The 20,317-nt window shown below is 46.0% G+C and overlaps 1 long non-coding RNA gene across 1 annotated transcript; it reads right to left on the bottom strand.

Moving 5' to 3' along the window:
• Positions 1 to 1,008: 1,008 nt before the first annotated feature.
• LOC146171518 (uncharacterized) lies at positions 1,009 to 20,013 on the bottom strand. Its single transcript, XR_014702858.1, has 3 exons — positions 19,888 to 20,013; positions 18,228 to 18,279; positions 1,009 to 1,273 (listed from the first exon to the last, which is right to left on the bottom strand). It is a non-coding gene; the product is annotated as an uncharacterized LOC146171518 (long non-coding RNA).
• Positions 20,014 to 20,317: the final 304 nt, after the last annotated feature.

The following is a 20,317-nucleotide window of genomic DNA, read 5'->3' as shown; positions in this document are numbered from 1 at the left end:
TTTTAGATCAACCGTAGTACTGCTCTGTAGATGATCTACATATGTGCAAAAATCAATGTCCTGCAAGAGGTGGCAGAAATCAAATGACCAGCATTATGTGTTCGCTACCTTAGCGAGAGCTGGCCGTCAAATCCATCAGACATTAGGTCAGCATGGTCAAAATATATGGTCACTCTCATTTCTGATGCCACCATGGGAATTTACTGATGTAGTGGATGGAATACCATTAGGAAAAACATGAGTTACGCTAATACACAAATGCACACAGCTGTCGCAAAGCACCATACAAAGATATCCTGCTCGGAAGTAATCCTTACCCTTGAAATAGCTTCGTTTACACTTGATCAAGGCATGCGTTCAAGCTTGTAGTCTTGTAGATCTCATAGCAGCTTTGATGGGTGCTGAATCGCAATCCTCCCACTGTAGCGAGACAATTCTTGCAGAGACCATGAACTTTTTTTAAATTAAGGGCTTTAGAGACATTGAAATGCGATCAGCAAACAACGCAAAGTTGTTTTCATGAGTTCCCAGAAGAAATTCATATGACAAACGGCGTATAGCAATTCTGCGCCCAACCAGGCTGCTATCTGAGCTATGCGGCCACACGTTAGCGCGAAAGCCTAGGCTATGCGTAAATGGAAACCTATTTTAAAGATCTTGTTTCATTCACCTTGTGAACTTCATCAGTGTAGAACGACGGAAAGAAGATGGCTACATTTTACGAAAGAGCTCTGAGCAAAGGTAAGGGAGGGGAGGCTCAGTTTACAAGTCGAGCTAACGTTTCGAGAAGTGGACGTTTCTTCACCCAAAGAAGACAAATCCACGTTTTGAAATGTTGGCTCGACTTGCAGTTTGAGGCTCCCTCCTTCCACCCTTATTTCGTGCTAGACATCTGCGTGATTTCTCGCGATTATTTTTACTGGCCATTCAGCGAAAATACCTGTTTTTCATGAGTTGCGGCACGAGAAAATACAAAACACTTCGGAGGTAGGATGTGAGAGTAGTGAATGATTTTTTCTTTCTTTGTTGCGTGCCCAAACATAATCGACCTCCAATTTTGCGGCCCTTTTAAAGCGCGGGTTAGAGAGGTCATTATTGACCTTTAACCTCTCGGTGGAGGCGGTGGAGGTGGCCGGGGAATTCCTACTCGTGGTGGTGGAAACGGAGGGTTTGGTGGGTTTGGAGGAGGACGACTTCCAGATCGCTCCAATAAAGCTTCTGGCACTTGTGGTGCATCTTCAGGTGAATTTTCTGCCTTTGAAGGTGCGCATGACTTAAAAAGAAAAGAAAAGCAATTTATATATTTGTCATTGTACGTTTCAGGTAAATATTAGTGTCCTCTGGAACATGAGGGTAAAAAATACTTTATTATACTTCCTGTTTCAATAAGAATACAAGCCAATTAGGCAATGTATGTAGTAGGGCAATGTTCGTCATGTAGGTGGACAAGCGAGCACATTAATAATGCTAATTCCGGCTTTGCTTTCGTAAATTTTAGTAAACGTTTTAAAACATAAGACATTTCGAACATTTTTATCTTGAGAAAAATGTTACTATATTAGTTTGTTTTACGAATTTTCAACACACAATTAGCACACACACAATGCGAGCAGTTTATGGCGCAAATATCAATTTGAGTGCCTGTGGTTTGAGCGATGCAATGAAGACGAGTCACTCCGAAGCAGACGCCGCGGACCAGCTAGCGTGCTCTGCCTTCGTTGCAGTGGCTAGATACAAATTGCTCTGTAGTGTCACATGGCGAAAAATGACTTACGTTATCTGTAAAATCCACTAGAAGCTACGCAAGAAAGCTTTGGTCCAGTAGAAAAAGTTTCATCGCAAGAGTTTCGAGCTGCTTGAAGTCTTTGTGTCAACAAAGGGCAAAGTGCTCTGGGTTCGAGCCCTTGACCAGGACAAGTTTTCAGCTAACCTAGTTAGCCTTAACTACTTTTTGTAGCCGTGGGTAGTCTCTGAGACGATTGTTATGACCAACGAAATCCGTATTAGAAATTACATTTCTAATACGTATTTCTTTCAAAGTACAACAAACCACGTCTCACTCCGAAAAGGCAATCGTTTAGTTCTCTCCTTGCCGTCACATTTATTGACAATCGTGGTTAGGGACTTTGGTAGAGAGACTGCCTGGTGTCAGTGCCTTTGACTGGGCACAGTTTTTGTTCTAACTATAATCTCTGTGAGCAAGTTGTATTATTCCCATTGTAGTTTAATGCTTGCTTTTGGGAGGACGTTAATGAAAACAGCAGTATACACCTCGTCTTCAATGGGTAATTTCTTAAAATATATATAACCAGTTCGCTTTCTTGGTTATGACCAAATATTTGAGGTTTCGGTATGCCATAAAAATGTAATGTCAATAATTATAAAGCAGAAACACCTTAAATTGAAGCTATGCTTCGGGTACAAAATAGTGATGGCTGACATATTTTTCACCGAGTCTATAAGCGAATAGCTCGGAAGTTAACTTTTTTTCCGTAAACTTCAATTATTTATTTGTGAAATAATGGTAATGCACGAAATGGCGAAAGCTTCAGAACACCGAAAACAAACAAGCCAGTGCAACTGTTGAAGCACTACTTAATGAATCTGTTTCGTAATTAAGCTGTTATCACTCCCGTTGCCACTACTTCAGTATGCCAAGTTGTTAAAACAAATAAGTCAAAGGACATAAGGAGGAGTGGGGTCGCATGCTGAATATAGCGAGGATAGAAAATTGATTCAATGATTTATGCATTTCAAAACTTTCTGAACTATTTATAAACGCCACTCAGCAAAGCATTCCAATCATTTATGTTATTTTGACCATAGTAAGTACATTCTGACCATCTGAGCAATTAATAATTTACATGCTGCCTAGTTATCGATGGCATCAGTATAGAAATAAAAGCTTGATTAGACTAGTATCGAAATATATTAGCAAGGCGGCGCAATAATGAGACGAGGTAAAAATGATTTTATCGCAAATAATTTGTAACATCAAAGGCAGACGCATGTTACAGCAGTAGTGAAATGATTTCTAATAAGAGGCCAGAAACAGTAAAATTGTTGCTGTCGCGCTTAACAATGAATAATGCTTTTTTCCTTCCAACAGAGCATTTAAAGTACCTCCTACTTGCTGTTCGGTGGAATATTAAAACAAATCACTCATTTTAGAATTATGCGTTTGCCTTGCAATTAGCTCTTTGTCTTTCGCGTACTTGTAGCGTTTATGAACGAATGGTTATGTAATGGTAGCGGTAGAACATCCACCTCGCATGCAAGAGGACCGGGGTTCAAATATCGGTACCACGCAATTTCCTACCGGAAAAAAAAAGTCCGCGTGTCGATGGAATTGCATAAACGGGTTTGGGGTGCGACCTGATGCCGGTGAACAGCCCCGGAAACGCACTGCCATCACCAGAACAGGAGTTAGCCACCCCGGTGCAGTAATTGGCCACAGCCTCTCATGATTAGTTCCGTAAAACCCCGGCCTCAGTCACCAGTGGCTGCGGAACAACTGACCACGGCGGCGGTCAGACCTGTGACGCAGCAGGGGGTGCTAAGAATACCTGGTTCCGCTGGACAGGCCGCCATTGGAAACCGACCCTGGCAACGTTTACCGCTAGAACCCTAGCTAGTGAAGCTGGTTTAGCAGTGGCTGTTAGAGGAACTAGAGGGTATGAAATCGGATGTAATAGGGCTTAGTGAGATTAGTAGGCCGAATGAGGCATATACTGTACGGAAGGATGGGCATGTACTGTGTCATCGAGGTTTACCGGAGAGGCGTGAACTAGGAGTAGGTTTCCCTGTCAATAAGTATATAGCAGGCAATAAGATGAATTCTATAGCATAAATGAGAGGGTGGCAGGCATCGTATTTAGGCTTAATAAGCGCTATAAACTGAAGGTTGTACAGGCTTATGCATCCACTTGTATTTATGATGACCAGGCAGTTGAATGCTTCTACGAAGATGTATAATCGGCAATGCGAAAAGTAAAGACGCAGTATAATGTACTAATGGGCGACTTCAATGCCAAGGTAGGGAAACAGCAGGCAGGAGACCAGGCAATAGGTGACTATGGCATTGGTTCTAGGAATAGCAGGGGGGAGTGACTATAGTTGAGTTTGCAGAGCGCAATAAGTTAGGAATCATGAATACTTTCTTCAGCAAGCGGAAGCACCGGAAATGGACATGGAAAACTCCTAACGGGGATACTAAAAATGAAATTGACTTCATTTGTGTTCAACCCCCGACGTTATGCAAGATGTAGAGGTAATTAGGAAAGTGCGATGCAGTGACCACAGGATGGTGATGTCTCGAATTAGCCTAAATCTGAAGAAGGAACGCAATAGATTAGTTAGAAAAGAAGGAAGAAAGGAGGAGGAGGAAAGGCAGACAGGTTAACCAGTAAAAGCAAACGGTTTGCTACCCTGCACTGGGGGAAGGGGATAAGTGGATATAAAAGTTGTGAGAGAGGGATAGTTGAAGTTAGTGCAGTCACATAACAGACACGCCACATCACATCACGTCACAGTCATGTCATAGCACACTCATAGTCTTTCGATTAGGCCTGTGCATCTCATAAAGCGGAGCAGTGCTTGGAAGGCCTTCACCGTAGACGATCGCCGTGGCCAGGCACCTAAAATCTTAATTTCACTCAATGGGCGTCCATCTAGATGCTCCAGCGTACGGTGGTAAGTAAGAAACCATCAACGAATTAGCGGTGAGGGGGAGAGCAGAAGAGTTCAGGATCTCGCTGCAGAATATTCAGCTCTAACCGAGGATGGCGACATTACCCTGGAAGCAATTAACAATAATTTCAGAGATATCATTACTGATTACGCTGTAGAAGTAGGCGGTAGGACAGTTAGAGAGGATAGCGGTAAGCTGTCTAAGGAGACGAATGATTTAAGAAACGCCATAGTATGAAAGATTTCAATCCAACAGACCAGATAAAATTGGCCGATATATCAAAGCTAATCAATAAGTGCAAGGTGGCCAATATCAGGAAGTATAACATGGAGAAAATTGAGCATGCTGTAAAGAACGGGGGAAGCCTTAAAGCGGTAAAGAAGAAATTGGGCATAGGCAAAACCCAGATGTATGCGATAAGGGACAAGGCGGGCAACGTCATCACTAATATGGACAAGGTAGTCAAAGTAGCCGAGGAGTTCTATACAGATCTCTACAGCAGCCAAAGTAGTCAGGACCGTAATGAGATTGCCGCTAAGGAAAAACAGTCAGACGTTCCACCAGTGACGAAGGACGAGGTCAAGAAAGCATTAGAAACTATGAAAAAAAGGAAATCCGCTGGAGAGGATCAGATAACTACAGATTTTTTAAAGGACGGGGGGGATATCGTTCTAGAAAAACTGGCCACCCTGTATACGCAATGCCTGGTGTCATCTACGCTACCGGAATCATGGAAGACTGCAAAACATTATCCTCATTCATAAGAAAGGGGACTCTGAGGACCTTAAAAATTACAGACCAATTAGCATACTGTCAAATACGTATAGGGTATTTACTAAGGAAATTGCTAATAGAATCATGACCACCTTATACTGCAATCAAGCAAAGGATCAAACAGGTTTACGGAAACGATACTCTACTATCAATGATAGTCATACCATCAACCAGGTGATAGAAAAATGGTCAGAATATAACCAGCCCGTATACATAGCATTCATTGATTACGAAAACGCATTTTACTCAGTTGAAACGTTGGTGGTGATGCAGGCATTGTGAAATCAGGGGGTAGACGAGCCGTACGTGAAAGTACGGGGAGATATATAAGGGATTGCACAGCAACCATAGTTCTGCACAAAGAAAGTAGCAAAATTCCCATAAAGAAAGGTGTTAGTCAAGGAGACACGATCTCCCTACTACTATTCACAGCTTGCTTAGAGGAAGTATTCAGACTTGGAATGGGAGCAGTTAGGGATGAGGGTAGACGGAGAATACATCAGTAATTTGCGAATTCCTGATGGCATTGCCTTGCTAACTCGGGGGATGAACTGCTAATAATGATTGAGGACCTAGACAGAAAAAGTAGAAAGGTAGGCTTAAAAATTAATATGCAGAAGACTAACGTAATATTTAACAGCCTCGGTAAGGAACAGCAGTTTACCTTAGGCAGCGAAGTACTGGAAGTAGTGGGCGAATATGTCTACTTAGGAAAGGTAGTAACCGCAGATCCGGACCATGAAAAGGAAATAACAAGAAGAATAAGATTGGGATAGAGCGCATTTGGCAAGCACTCGCAGTTTAAGACTAGCAGCTTACTGGTACCTATCGCTCAAGAGGAAAGTATACAACGGTTGCATCTTACCTGTACTCACCTATGGGGCTGAAACATTGAGGCTAACCAAGAGAGTTCTACTTAAGTTGAGGACAACCCAGAGGGCTATGGAACAAAAAATGGTAGGGGTAACATTAAGAGATAGGAAGCGAGCAGAGTGGGTAAGAGAAATAACTCAAGTTACTGACATTCTAGTGGAAATTAAGAAGAAAAAATGGCCATGGGCAGGACATGTAGTGCAAAGAGAGGATAACCGATGGTCGCTTAGGGTAATAAACTGGATTCCAAGGGAAGGAAATCGTAGCAGGGGGCGGCAGAAAGTTAGGTGGCGGATGAGGTTAAGAAGTTCGCAGGGGTCAAGTGGATACAACTAGCACAGTACCGGGTAAATTGGAGAAATATGGGAGAGGCCATCGCCCTGCAGTGGGTATAGTAAGGCTGCTGGTGATGATGATGATGGTTATGTAATGAAAATAAAAATTTAGGAAGTTTGCGCGCTACGCTATGCTTAGACACACTGGAAACATGGAAACACGTACACACGACAAGCGCGCACATGGTGCGCTTGTCTTGTGTACGTGTTTCCTGCTTTCTTGTGTGTGTGTGTGTGTGTGTGTGTGTGTGTGTGTGTGTGTGTGTGTGTGTGTGTGTGTGTGTGTGTGTGTGTGTGTGTGTGTGTGTGTGTGTGTGTGTGTGTGTGTGTGTGTGTGTGTGTGTGTGTGTGTGTGTGTGTGTGTGTGTGTGTGTGTGTGTGTGTGTGTGTGTGTGTGTGTGTGTGTGTGTGTGTGTGTGTGTGTGTGTGTGTGTGTGTGTGTGTGTGTGTGTGTGTGTGTGTGTGTGTGTGTGTGTGTGTGTGTGTGTGTGTTACGTAGCGCGCAAGTGTCTTGAAATATTTAACCAACTAGCCCCTAATGCTGCTTTGCATTTATTGAAGTAATGTTTGTGAGGACAGATTGCTGAGAGAGAAAAATAAGAAGTATTATTGCGGGCTAGATGTCTTCAAGATAAACCACTAACGCTTAGTCCTAACCGCTACTAGCCCGACCCCCTGCTTACCACTTGGTTAAGGTCTCAGGTTTTATATTCCCTTTCCTCGTGCTGGAGCTCCGCAGCCACTGTAATCCTGTCACGATGAATGACTACAGCACCTATACATCCTCGCGTCCTCGGCCCCTTCAGTTCTACGCTCCGAGGTGCTTCGCCAGCGGGACTCACCGATCTTCAATGGCACTGACGAACAAGACGTTGAAGACTGGCTTTGGTTGTGGAACGCGTAAACGCCGACAATAAATAGTATGACGTCTTTAAACTCCATAACGTACTCTCCTATCTTAGGGAAGTAGCCATTTTATGGTACGCCAATAAAGATGAAGAGGTTGACGTCCCAACTTAGGCCTCCTTCAAATCTCACTTCGTTGATGTCTTCGGTCGCCAGCGAACCACAAGCTGCGCCCTGAAGGTCGTTTGCGCGAGCGGGTGCAGCAGACAGTATGTTGGAGGTCATAGACAGACTCCGCCCGTACCACATATGTATAACGGGTAGAGAAAGATTTTCCAATCATAGATATAAAAGAACAGGTCCAAACGAAGAAACTATTTCGTAAGGAAGTTAATAAATATATGTGATCTGCTCCTATAGTAACCCACTACCGGGGAGAGAACCCGGTGAGACTCTTCTGATCTCCCCTAGAAGCAGCGGTGCGGGATGATATAAAAGAACTGGGATTTTGGCTGAGGAATAGGTTATGGGCGTTTAGATAGGAAACGGGGACAGCGAGTTTGTGCCATATGATCCTGATAGGCCTGACTCCCATTTGTTTCTCCCTGGCCAGGACAGGGAGAGCACCAAGAGTCTTCCAATACGCTGCCCCCCCTCGCGGGAATGCCATTCATCCACCGGGCGCACTCGGGCACCGACCGAGAGACAGGAGAAAACCTAACGGGGAGAAGGGGGGGGGGAGGGCGAATCTGGGGCCCTTCGAGAACACACCCGGTTGCATAGCCCGTACCAACCACGGGCCCGGGTAGCTGGATTAGTCAATTCAAGGGCACCGTTGTAGGGGTTCAGCAAACAGAAGAAATGTTCGCCAGCTACATCGAGGACGTTTTACAATTGTGACATCGTGTCAATGCATCAATGCCTGAAACCTGCAAGACTCGCCTCGTCATGATCGCAACCAACCAAGGCGCATCCCAAATGCTTTTGGCCAATCGTCTCCGTACTGTAACTGATGTGGTCACCATGTGCCAAAGTTACAAAGACCTTCGTCGCCAACGGGTTGTCGTTCGACAACTTGAAGCCACAATCGCGTCTTTGATGCCACATTCCGCTACACAATAATTCAAGTGATCAGACCTCGTGCGGGAAGAGATTGCTGGCAATAGTCCCTACTTCCAAACATTCCGCAACCACCTAACCACCTAGGTCCAACAATACCTCAGGTTATTAAGGAACATGTTGCCAAATCACTTCCGTCTGCTGGCCAACCAACTCATTATACAACTCCGCTCACTCATGCTGACGCTGTCCCGACATCAGGACGCACTCCACTATCTTACGCGGAAGTCGCCGCATGAACACCCCCTCCTACGTAGGATTCGCCCAGCTTGCGTATTTCCTTCACTGCCAAACAGAGCCTGGCAACCTATGCTCATCTGTCGCCCCGTCACCGAGGCCCACGCCAACCCTCATCCCAATGTTACCAGTTCTTGCCTGCGCACCGCTCAACCTCTTCGCGTCTTCGCTCGCAGTCGCTGTTTCGTCGCAATCCTGGCTCACCTTCGCCGGAAAACCACTAGGCGTACTTCCGCAAACAAGAACTGCACTTTCGTCGACCACTGAAATTCATGGTTCCACACCGTACAATTTAATTGAACTGCTTTGAAAATGTTTGTGCCCTTGCGCTTGTAGACAGTGGTGCTGCTGTGTCCTATTGAATCTCGACTTTGTCGCTTACTACAAAACGTTGCCCTACCGCTTTCTGGAGTTTCACAACGCACCGACTCTGCACTGCACATCGAGCCACTAAGTATCTCCTCTAAAGAGGTTGCATAAGCTGGGCTGGTCTCCGGTTCCCTCTTTTATCCAGAAGTGAGATGCTTGCAGGCCACCCCCCCACCCCGCCGAGGCAGGAGCACCGCCATCTCCTTAGCTGTGCCAGGCGGCCAAAGGCCCAAGAATAGGCCCAACTATAGGCCCAAGAATTGCCTCCCCTTTCTGGTCACTCTATGGGCGTCCTGTGATAAGAGGTGCTGACCAGACCTACGCGGGCGATTTATTTAGCCAGTCCTTGCACTTTTGGATAAATTTTGGTAACAAATAAGGACCGCAGCTGCCGTCGCGATCTCCGGACAACAGCTGATAACATGAATATAGAGAGATAAATTTACATCGTAAAACTAAACTAGGCATTTACTAATCTGTATGATTAAGTGTTGTTAAAGAAAAAAAAGTCTGAAAGGAATATGGCCAAGAAAATAGACCCCTTTAAGCATGAAAGGTACACTCAGAGGAGCGCGTGGACGGTATGTTTGGCCCGAGGAAACATTCTTGGCTGATACCGTCAACATTGCCGTTTTCCTTGCCCCTACGGTAGCGCACTTCAAAAATTATGCTACTGCAGGACGAGATCTCAATCACTAGATACACCCTTAAGAACCCCATTGAAAGAGGTTGTACCCCTAACGGGAAATACAAAATCGGTCTCTGCCTCTTTGAGTGCATTCAGGATAGCTGAACGACCGCCTCCCTTTGTCAATACGGCTTCATGATATTGCAGTGGTAAATTTTTACCCTTTTTGCCTACCGGACATCTTTACCACATAGTTGGCTTCCAAAATTTTATTCACAACCCTATCAAGCTTGTTTGCTTTGGACGCGGCCAGCAGGATTACCTTGTCTCCTGCCAAAAACGATCGCTGCCGCGCGCCACGGTCGTTATAGAGTTTCGCTTTCTTCTGGGTCGATCTCACGTTAGCTTTGACAAGTTTTCTGCAAGACTGAAGCCATTCCAGCAGGTGAATTACATATTCGAGAACATTGGGGTCGCCGCCCTGCCCCTCCCAGGATTCGCGTAGCTTGCGAAGGGGTGACATGAGCAATCGACCGCATACCAGTTCAGGTGGACTAACCCCTGTCGCTCCATGCGGCACCGAGCGCAGTGCAACCATGGTAGCCGGCAAACACTCTTCCCACTCTCTGCGATGTTCGTAGCACAATGCCCTGAGGACTCTTTCGAACACTGAATGGTATGCCTCTATGCTGTTATTCTGGTGGTGCCTTACAGAGCTGTGTAGTATGCAAATGCCGCATTTCTCTAGGAAGGTGCTAGCGAGCGCACTCGTGTAAGCATTGCCTCGGTAGCTTTGCAGCTCAGCGGGGAAACCCACCAAAGGAAACCCCTTTATTAGACCATCCACAATTCCTGCAGAGTTCAACTCCTTCAGGGAATCGCCTCAGGAAACTTCGTCGCTGGGCAGATGATCGTTAGGATGTGGAAATAGCCCGAAGCGATCGCAAGTGGTGGACCGACAACATCTACCACAAGACGCTAGAACGGCTCACTGATCAGTGGCACGAGCTTCAGAGGTGCCTTCTACTTATCCTGTGATTTTCCCACCCTTTGACAAGTGTCACGTGTCTGCATAAACCACTCAAGATTCCTAAAACTCCAAGGCTAATAACATTCTCTCAACAGCAGAGCCTTTGTTTTCTTGAAGCCAAGATTACCGGACCAGCCGCTTCCTTTGACACAGCTTTGGGATACTTCCCGAAAGTTCTGTAGCGCCACTGGCTGCTCGTAGCGCACGTGTTTGGCGTCTTTGTACTGCCTGTAGAACATTCCTACGCGCTCCTTCAGAACAATTTTCTTTCTCGCCGATCCTTCACTGACCTGACACTTCCTTTTCGAGAGTGTCATCGCTCGCCTGCTCAACCGCTATAGGATCTCGGTGCACCCTCATAAGGTCAGAGAAGCCGTCCAATGGCGGAGGCAACAAAGAGGTTTCAAATTCCTTTCTGGACTCACTAAGCGGCGCAGAAGGCATCACATTCTTGAAAGGAAACGCCGAGGCATGTACGTCAGAATTTCTTTCGCAGAGTGCATGCTCTTTACCTTCATCCGAATCATCTAACTGCGCTGTGATTTCGCGGGCTTAAGTACACCTAAGCACCTGCACAGAATAGTCCCCGTAGCTCAAGCCCCTTTTCTTTAGCTGGCCCTCTGAGCGGTTAGAAAAAAGATACGGGCACTGCTCTGGCAAAGTCACTGACACCGCCGCCTCTGTATGCAGAACCCCAAAACGGACTGTCAATTTTGATGCGTGCAACAGACAGGCAAACGCTGTCTGCCTGCGCCACCTGTCTAACACACGCGCACTCACCGGTGAAATCCTGTGGGGAAACGAGCGCGGGGTGCACCATATCCATCGTAGCGGCGGGGTCGCGCAGAACATGACAATGTTTCCCTTTTACGGTCATTTCACGCATGTACGGCGTCAACAAGAGCATGTTTTCCTCGTCTAGGGTGGTGAGCGAAAAAACTACATTTGCCATTCGACAGCTGCTCACGATGTGCCCGGTTCCTTACAGCGAAAGCAAGTGGCCGGTTTCCTCGGCTCAAAGATTATATCACGGTCCTTCTCCCTTCTTTCTTTGTAAACGTCATTTCTCAAAGCTGCGCCATTTTCGAGGTCGCCGTGTCTTGTCCCTTTCCCTCTCCGCGTGGGAGATACCAGGCTCTCGTTCCGCGATGGATGCCTCGCGAAATATTTGTGAGGTTTTAGACTGCCCGCGCGCCCTCTCTCCCTGCGTCGCATCTGACTTGAAACTCTTCTGCGAGTTCGGCGGCGCTTTCCAAGCTTTTCTTCTCCGGCCTGTCTTTCACCCACAGCAGCATTTACTCATTCAGACAATCGTAAAATTGTTCTAAACAGATCTGGTCGACGACCTTTTTAACCTCAGGGGCCTTGAGCTATTCATTAAGATTTGCCTTGAGATAGTAAGCAAAGCAAAATCCGGAAAAGATTCAGAAGATTGTTTAACTACTTCCCTGAACCGCCGACAGAGGGCTTCGGCTGAGAGGAGATACTTTTTATGAAAAGTTGCTTTTACTTTATCGTGATCGTCCGCCTCCTCCTTGGTAAGCAGAGCAAGCCCGTTGGCCGCCTCGCACGGATAAATGTTCAAGAGGTGCTGGGGCCAGGAGGAACGAACAATTTCATTTTTCTCACATATGCGTTCAAAGTACATTTTTACGTATTGTTACAGCTGAAAAATAGGTCTTGTTTTAGGCGGCTTAGACGCCTGACGGCTCCCAGCAGTTGCCCTGTCCGCTTTCGCCACTTCTGCCCGTGCTTTCGCTCTTCTCACCTCCAGTCGCTTTGTCTCTAGCTCCATTTACTCTTTCCTTTGTTCCCTCTATTTCTTTTCTTTTTCGTTCCTCAATTTCCTCCTGCGCTTTTCGGTTCATCTCACCCCAGCATTTCACAATACTCTGGTCTTCATAACCGTTGGTTTCAATCGCGCTGTCAATTTTGTTTTTTTCTCTTTTACCACAATCCATCCCCATACCCTCATACATCACAGTTAACTCCGTTATTCGCAGATTTCTTCTATCCATGACTGCCCTTATTTGTGACAAGTCTCTCAGAAGTAGGTGTAAAGCAGGGTTCAAAACCGAACAGACCTCTACAACCAAGTTTCCTTACCAGGACGAACACCTTACGTTAAGCCTGGCAAAAATTAAGGACAGAAGGCGACACACTCACCAAGCCGAAGAAAGGACACCACGCAGACCATCTCACAGCTGCTATCCAGTTCTCATTACTCAGGATGCGTGTGGTAGGGCCGGTTAATTTGTCGAGGCAGGAACAAGGACGGGGTGGTAGGAAATGGACTTTACGCGAGAGGGAGAACTTTATATACAATAATTACATGGTAGCGTTTGGTTAGTCGGAGGCACGAAGCACACTTGTCGCAAGTTTATATAGGGTCGATTTCCTATGTTCCTTAGATGAGGGGCGGGCCAGAATTCGAGGGAGTGGCTTCCGTCACCTCATTGCTCCACACTCTCACACACTCGCACACCTCTTTTACTTGTCCTGGCTTCAAGGTGAGGAGGTGGTCGACCAGACGGCAAGATGTCATGAGCTGGAGGTCGCTGTGCGTTCTTGCACCTGGGGGTATCAGTCCCGACGTGGGCGCCAGGCACTCAAAGAGGCAAACTAGCCGAAAGCTGTCCTATTGGCCGACCATGGGACGAAAAGGAAGAATGCGCTCCCGCTCTCCGTACCGGCGTTCCACACTTGAAGGGACCGGACGTTGGTCATTTCCTCTCCCTTGTCCGGTCGCCGACTTGTTGGCGGGACCCAACACGGTAATTGCCGCCGGGTGACGAACTGCTCCCTTCGGCTGGCCCGTGTCAGGTGCATTCAAGGGCGTCTCACCATCGCCGATGCTGGTCGCTCACATCCGGACAATCCCCAGCTCTTGCTTGGGTGGTCCGAGGCGCCTGCTTCCAGTATCGATCCGTTGTCGCCGTTCTTTAGATCCGGCGCGGCTGTCTCCGCAGCTCGTTCGATCACAATACCATCTTCCTTTTTGTCTCGCGAATATAACTTGCCCTGCCCTGCGCCATCCTTAGTGTACCAAGCGGCAGTACCGAACTAGCCACCAGTATCGATTATTTCAACCCACTCGGCGACCTTGTGAGTGTGGTGGGCACGCCGAGCGTCTTCGTTTCAGATATTTATTTCTGTAATTCTACTTCTTTCAGCCTATGTGGATACAACCTCCGACAGCCTCTGTGCCCTTAGCCCACCTCTTTCCTCGTCCCCATTATTAATTCCGGCTATCTTTGACGAAGCCGTTGACAGTGCTTTATCTCCTGACCAACGCACCAAGCTCCTCGACATGCTGAACCGATTCTGCTTTTCTTTTGACATTCAGTAGCGATCTTTGGGTTGGACGTCAGCTGTGGCCCATCACATTTACACTGTACGCACGCCCCAATAAGTCAACTTCCTTATCGTGTCGTAGCCTCGGAGCGCGCATGCTTGATGAGCACGTCAACGAGATGCTCAGAAGTGGTGTCATTCAGGCCTCCAGTAGCCCCTGGGCGTCGCCGGTCGTTTTAGTCGAGAAGACGGGTCTATTTGATTTTGTGTGGACTACCGCCGCCTGAATGTGATTACATAAAAGGACATCTATCTTCTACCCGGCATAGACAGTATGCTGAACTCTACATAGGGCGCAAGTTTTCTCCTAAATCAATTCACAGTTTGGCTACTGGCAAGTTCCAATGGCTAAGAATGATCGGCAGAAGGCGATATTTTCACTCCAGATGGGCACTATGAGTTCAACGTCCTGTAGTTTGGTCTGTGTAACGTGCCCGCCACCATTGAACGCATGAGAGACAATATCCTCCGCTACTTGAAGCTACTTAGATGATATTGCCGCATTTTGATTACACTTCGCTATTCACTTGACTCACCTTCAGTTTTTCATGAAATCTCCTAGGGACGCCAGACTGCAGCTCAGTCTAAAAAAGTGCCATTTCATCGCTCGCCAACTCAAAATTTTAGAGACTTCAGTGTCGAAATATGGTGTCCTTCCTGATCCATCTATACTCCGAGCTGTCGCTGCGTTACCGAAACGTACTTCTATCAAGCAGCTACGGAGCTTTATAGGCTTGTGTTTGTGTTTTAGGCGTTTTTTTTCTGAACTTTGCGACCATCATTGCCCCTCTGACGAGACTTCTTGACGCTCATAACGATCTTTCTGACTGGTCGCCGGCTTGCGATACTGCCTTCAAAAAATTGCGTACCATACTTACCTCACTCCTTGCATTGCGCCATTTTGATCCGGCTGCTCCTATCAAAGTGCACACTGATTTTAGCGACGCCGGCCTCGGGGATGTCCCTGCCCAGCAAAACACCCGGTGTTGATAAATACTTTCTGGCAACGCAAATCGAACGTTGATCAAGGCGCAGACAAATTACTCGATGGCAGAAAAGAAATGCTTGGCCTTTGTTTGGGCACTTCAGATATTTCGGCCAAGGTGGTAGAAGAGCCCAATCGATGTTATTACAGACCACCACGCTTTGTACTGGTCGTCTTCACTGAACGGTCCCGTCAGCCGTCTCGCCTGCTGGTCGCTGCGGCTTATACAATAGTATGATATCCGAGTCATCCGTCGCACAGGGCGCAATTTCCAGACGAAGACTCTTTATTTCACTCAGCTGTGCTGTCTGACGTTCCGTTGCCTTCTGCCTTCAACTCAACCTTGTCTTTCTTGTCCACCGACAACATGCCATCGTAACATAGCAAGGACCCGTGGCTGGCATCGCTCATCGATCTTCTCACGAACTTGTCCTTTTATTCGGCCGCTCGCGCACTTTGTTCTCAAATGCGCAGCATTTTGCCATTCATGACCGACCTCTCTCGACACCATGGTCGCAAGTTGCTGGTCATTCTTGACCACTTCCGCAAGGAAATCTTCGCAACTTACCATAATGACGCCCGTTGTGGCCATTTGGTTGCATTCCACTCTTATGAACGGTTTCGACACCACTACTACTGGCGTGGTGTGTATACCTTCGTCGGGAGGTATGTGGGCTCGTGCATGGATTGCCAGCATCGCAAGCCTCCTTCCCACCATCAGCCGGCCCCACAACAGCCTCTTCCGTGCCCAGACCGAACCTTTGATCGAATCGGCATCGAATAATGTGGACCTCTGCCGCACGCAAAAACAGGTTATCATTACATTGTCGTGGTCATCGCAAACCTTACTATCTACGCGGAAACAGAAGCACTTCCGGATGCTAACACACCCAATGTCATCCTTTCTTCTTCACCACTTCATTCTGCGGCATGGGGACCCCGTCAACTTGTAAGTGATGGAAGCTAATCTTTCTTACCTACGAATAATGAGGCGCTTCTACACAAATGTCAGATAATCCACCGGGTTGCCTGCGCTTACCACCCTCAAAACAACGGCCTCACAGAGCGCTCCAATAAACCACTGGGTGACATGTCTTAGCACATAGCCTGCGCTCACTGAGATTGGGACAAAATTCTGCCATATCTAACATTTGTCTACAGCATCACTGTTCAAGCAGCTATCCCATTCTCACCATTTTTTGTATGCCCGAGAACCTTCGTCTCCCCTAGACACCATCCTCCCTTACCATCCTGATATCTGATAGTATATCCCGCTTTGAGCAGCTGCCAGGCATGCTGAACAATTCAGCCAGTGAGTTCTTTCGGTTGCATCTGAAGAGCAAGCCCAGAAGCAAGCGCATAGCGACAGCAGCCATTCTGCCCACAAGTTCTTTCCCGGTGCTTACGTATGGCTCTGGGTCTAATCGACACCACCTGGTCTGTCCAGCAAGCTTATCGCCATGTATCACGGACACTATCGTGTGCTACAACAGACGTCTCTCGTAAATTATATAGCTGAACCGCTAGCCACTTCTACCGACCTTCGCCGCCGAGGGCGTGAGGTCGTTCACGTCAACCCCACTAGGATACTGCTATCTCTCTGTCTCCTTGAGTCACCAGGATGGTTCCGTTTTTCTGCCGGTGCCATATTTTTAAATAAGGTACGCTTATGCAGAAAGAGTGCTGAGAGAGAGAGAGAGAGGTAGGCTTTTGCGACTATTGCTAATATAAACAGCGCGAACAGTTACACACAGGACAAGATAAAAGGAATCCCCAGGACCAGCGCTTACTCACAACTCAGCCTAAGCCTTTACTCCAAGGCCCAGATAAAAACAAATATGACGAAAACAAAGCATTCATGTCAAACAACCCCTGGGTTCCCCTGCCACACAAAACGTTACTAAAAAAAATATTTTTGCTTGACAGAGCAATAGAGTGTTGCTGACGCACTTAATGTTCCTTGAAATAAAATATGATTCCACTAGTTCACTCGTCAACCGTTTCTTTGTGGTGATACAAAATCCTATCCTTGTCAAATAGGGGAGTACACTTCTCCTTCTTCACTGTTCTACAGGAATGGCAATGGGAGACCAGCAATGTTTTATCCTTGCCACTTTCCAAGTCGTTCCGGTGTTCCAGTAGTATTTTGTTAATACAGCGCCCTGTTTGTCCGATATAACAGGCTCCATAAGAGAGTGGAACCTGTACACAACACCACAACACCAACAAATGGGCCTCTATGTTTCACCCCACATTCTTGCTTCTTCGATTCTCTTTCCCTTTGAATAGCCGGGCAAATCCTCTTCATCTTGAGCGGGGTGGTCAATGTTGCATCAATACCTCTTGCCAACATTTTTGAGGCCAAGTGAATTTCTGTGTACATATGGCACCACCGCAACCTTCCTCTTCTCAGTTCATTTTGTCTTTTTGGGTTGTTCTATTTACGATGATGGTGCAAATAAAACTTTTTTTCGTGTATCACATGGCAGGCTACTTGTAAATGACTGTGTAGGAACATCTCAATGTGACCGGGCACATGTTTTCTAAACAGAACGACAATCCTTGTTTTTATAGAATATAGTCAATGGGGACTTCTATAGAGACGCCAACCTCTTTCATAAAACCCTTTTTGCGTCTATCTTTATAATGTTTGCATCATCTTCATCTGATATAAAAAAGCAACTGATATTTACGGTTACCTGGTAGCTTTCTTCAAAGGATGTGAAAGTCTTTGTTATCATACTCAGTATGATCCACGTATGCCACTACGTAAATGTGATGCATTCACGAGCGTCGGAGAAAGCTTAAGCAGCTGCTGATGCTCAGATCAGGCCTGGCCACACCACAAACCGCGTGTTTACTCTACACGTATCGGTTAGATACATTGGTGCGTGTTTTTAGTTCCCTTGTGATAGCTAATCACCAACTGTTGTAATTCAGAAATTTTGAAGCCAGAAAGTTGAAGTTAAAAAATATTGTATGTTTACCGGATACGCGCAGTCTTCCCCATTTGCGTGATGATGGCACCAGGCGATTGTCCTGCAGTATCAAAACAAACTATGATATAGTTTCTGGCATCCACTCTACATAAATTCTAAAACGGCAGAGGCAGTATGGCCCAATAGATCAAAATACAGTCAAGTCTGCATAGGCAACGCAAAAGACTGGGAACAAATACAACGAAACAAGCGGTGACAATCAGCGTTGTGCCCCAGTTGAAGCTTTATTGAACTGCCAGGTTCAATTCCCACCGCCACATGGGTATCCAGCGAATTTAAATGAGTGAAAGCTTTTCCCTGGCATTGTACGCCGCTCGTCTGGGGTTAAACGATTGAAAAAGAGGTCAAGAACCAAATAGTTGCACTAATGGGCCACATACGGGTTTCTGGGCGGATTTATGGTTATGGAATTGCGGGAGGAGTCACTCGCCATCGGCGCAACATCGTAAGTTGTCAAGTGCATGAGAAAGCAAAGAAATGAAAGGGCTCAATGTAGAAGAAATATAATGCATAGAAGTAGACAATTCGGCTTGTTGGTGTAGGGTCGCTTTCGCTTCTAGGGGTCGTCAATGCTGATTGTTAAGATCACCCTGCTTAAGTAAGCTCAACTGCTTACCATTTTGCTCCATGTTTCTCTACATCGGGCCCGTTAATTCCTCACGTCTCTCATGCTCTTCACAACCCAACTTATGCACAACGCTGCTGGTAAGCACTTACGCTGTTTTCTTTCTAGTCAGTCCTTCACACTCTTTGCTAAGATGACCCCCAGACAACGAGCACATCTGTACATTTAGAGGATAAAACGCGCCTGCGATAAAAAACACTGAAAGCATTTGTTCTGTTTCTGCTATCTTGCCTGAAGTGCGCCGCTCACGCATTGTTTGTGCGAAATTTGTACTATAGCTTCATTTTTCTTAAGCTGCATTTTGCCACTACATTGTGTGCACTTCTACGTGCCCAATAACTTATCTTAAGCTCAGCTCTTATTGATGCATTCAATAACACAGCTTGCCTATTCGGAGCTATTTCATTCCTGTTTTGATAGGTATAATTTTTCTTAAGCAAAACGTGTTTACGAATACATATGATAGAACATCAAAACTACCTGCATATTCATATTAACTTTCGGAAAAACACTTCACGTATTTTAGTTTCATGCTCATAAAAGCATTATGCGTGACCTTCACCTTCAAACAGCATTTAATACGCAAAATACTGGAGTTGCTGGGTAGAAGTCTTTCTGAGAAGGTACCTCTCCCACCGTTATTCGCAATTATTTACTGTCGGTATTAGAAATAAGTACATATTTGGCCAGAGTAAGAAATTATGCTGCTTTAATGATTTCAGAGAACTACAAACTCACACTGCAGGCTCATTTTAGGCGCTTTATGTAGGCTTGTTTACTCCTGCGACTGCAGCGTTAAGGTATCCTTCATAAACATTTCCGTGCAATACCATGCTGGATTATCTTTTTTAAAGTGGATAGTGCATGATTCACTCAATGAAATTTTTCTGCCATTTGACAAACAAACAGCGCCACTTTAGAAGTGCCTTGTTAGTTTGCTGGTTTAGGTAAACGTGCGAAAAACGTGGAAGTGTAAAATTAAAGCAAAATGCGTCTTCGTCCCGTGAAAAGCTTGATACTCACAGTAAGAGCAAGAAAAGCGAAAGTCGTACTGCTGAAAATGTGACACTTTCCATCTCTGCTCAACTGAACAGTCTTGGGGCCCTTAGTTGGAGACGGAATTCACATATCTTTTATACACACCTTACATGTTGATTCAAAATGCAAAGACGTCACAGCAGAAACTTGTTTTCTTGGAATTTTGAAAACAAACCAATGCCCATGCATGAAACATTATTAGACACATTCGGGCCTTTATTTCATAACACTTCACGATGTAGACATTGAATTTAAAGATATGCAATATGCCTTAAGGTCATGAAATGCAAAATAGTACTCGGCAGAGTAATGGCAATAATATGCATCAAATATAACGCACCAGCAAAGGATATTATGGTAACCAAGAAAATAAAATACGGAAGTTATTCCTGCAAGCGTTAATGAGAAATGGTGA

This window comes from Amblyomma maculatum, unplaced genomic scaffold (genome assembly GCF_055883805.1).
Source record: "Amblyomma maculatum isolate TAMU_Amacu unplaced genomic scaffold, ASM5588380v1 scaffold_20, whole genome shotgun sequence".
NCBI lineage: Eukaryota > Metazoa > Arthropoda > Arachnida > Ixodida > Ixodidae > Amblyomma > Amblyomma maculatum.
Note: the sequence above shows the minus strand (reverse complement) of the source record. Positions and strands in the feature narration are given on the sequence as shown.